The sequence below is a fragment of the Triticum urartu genome, chromosome 2A (assembly GCF_056163025.1).
Source record: "Triticum urartu cultivar PI428250 chromosome 2A, HENAU_Tu73, whole genome shotgun sequence".
Taxonomy (NCBI): Eukaryota; Viridiplantae; Streptophyta; class Magnoliopsida; order Poales; family Poaceae; genus Triticum; species Triticum urartu.
The window spans coordinates 10925001-10927206 of record NC_141874.1 but is presented as its reverse complement, the minus strand read 5'-3'; positions in this window follow the sequence as shown (position 1 = coordinate 10927206).

The window sequence follows — 2206 nt, the reverse complement described above, 5'->3', positions numbered from 1 at the left end:
GCCCGGCTACCCAACACTAGCCCCGGATCATTTATGTATTATCAATTGATAGTAGGGGCAGGCAGGGGAAACTCTTTATATCAGTTAAGTAAACTACTGATTGTATTGTGGGCTGGGATCCTACTTCTATAGCGAAGTAAAGAAGTGTGGAATGCGCTATCTCGAAGTAAAGAAGTGTGGCTTGATAGATAAGTTGCACAATCCTTTGAGCTCGATACGATATAGTCTAGCGATTAGTTCATAGACGGGAAGCTCCATTCTCCCATTGTTCGGGACTCTCATTGTTCTGTTCAGAAAGTAGTCGGCATCTTCCTTTATTCAATTAGCAAGGCAGTGCTGGTTGATTTCATCATTTCTAGGTATACCCTCTCCCTTTTCTACAAAGGTTTGCTGCTCCGCCTGCACCAGTGAATTATTCTATTCTTCTCCTTTGGTTCAGTCTGTGGGGAAATCAGAATTCACCATTGAATCCTGTGGATCAGCTCCCTTACATAATAATATTTCACTGTATCAGCTACGAGGGGAAAATCTGAAAGACAGAGGATAGAGAGTGAGACAAAGAGTGTGAGACTTGCGCCGCTCTCCATTTCGAGGGGATTTCGATGATTCTGGGGTGATTGAACTATTTCTTTACCTGTTCAATTTCTAACGAATCAAGATATCCTCTTGTTCCGGTAGAAATAGTAGCTATCTGCTCTTCCACTGGGAGAGGATTTGCCTGGGATTGTTTAAGCAATTCCCTGAATCGTCGACCCCTTGCCAATTGATTCTGACTTGTTTTATCGAGAGCAGAGGCGAATAATAGGCTTGTCACTCTGCGAATTGAGCTAGTTCCAATTTGGATTTTCCAGCTACTTGTTTCATGGCTTTAATTTGAGCCGCGGATCCTACTCTGGAAACAGAAATACCCACATTAATAGCGGGTCGAATTCCGGCATTGAATAGATCCGCAGATAAGAATATTTTTCCATCTGTAATGGAGATTACATTAGTAGGAATATAGGCGGAAACGTCTCCAGATTGAGTCTCAACTATTGGTAAAGCGGTCATACTTCCTTCGCCTAAAAGAGAATTTAATTTAGCGGCTCTTTCTAAAAGGCGTGAATGCAAATAAAAAACATCCCCTGGATAAGCCTCACGGCCGGGAGGTCTTCTTAATAGAAGGGACATTTGGTGATAAGCTTGTGCCTATTTGGAGAGATCATCATAAATTATTAAAGTATGCCGTTCGCGGTACATAAAATACTCAGCCAGGGCTGCTCCCATATAAGGAGCGAGGTATTGTAATGTAGCAGGTGAATCCGCCATTTCAGCTACTACAATAGTGTATTCCATGGCCCCCTCCTCATGGAAAGTAGTTACTACTTGAGCTACGGAGGATGCTCTTTGACCGATAGCTACATAAACACATATTACACCTTGCCCTTTTTTCTTGAGAATTGTATCTGTGGCTACTGCTGTTTTGCCAGTCTGTCTGTCCCCAATAATGAACTCTCGCTGACCGCGCCCTATAGGGATCATCGAATCGATAGCAATAAGCCCTGTTTGAAGAGGTTCGTATACGGAACGCCTGGAAATTCTACTTGGAGCAGGAGATTCAATTAAGCGAGATTCGGAAGCTACAATTTCGCCTCTCCCATCAATAGGTTTAGCCAGAGCATTTATAACACGACCCAAGTTATATACGCTCACGGGTATCTGAGCAATTCTTCCTGTTGCTTTTACAAAACTTCCCTCTTGATGCTAAACCATAGCTCTAACTGAGTCAAATTCCACAATTTCTAAGAATGATATGCTTTTTTTCATTTTCCACTGTGAAAGCTTCTCTCAATCCCTCCCTAGTCCTTTCTTTCCTGGGCACAGGCTTACCTGGTTGACCGCCCACATTCATTCATTGTTCGTTCTGTTGTGGAATCGAACCACAGAGCTAGCGCAATTGGGATTTAGAGTCCCATGCGTGAAACTAAAGAGGATTTTCAGTCCTCTACTCTACCAGCCAGAACCTAGAAGGACACTTCACACCCGATTTGACACAGCTAGACTGGAAACACTGCTTGTCAAGAGCATAGACCCAAGTATAGAATACTTTTTTGAGTATGTTGGTAAGGTCCGGTCATCCGCTTCTGTGCTTGCACTTCTGCGTAACTAGGGGTGCAAGTCCAGTACAGCGTACTTTCATAATTGAATCAAAAGCCTCGATACATGA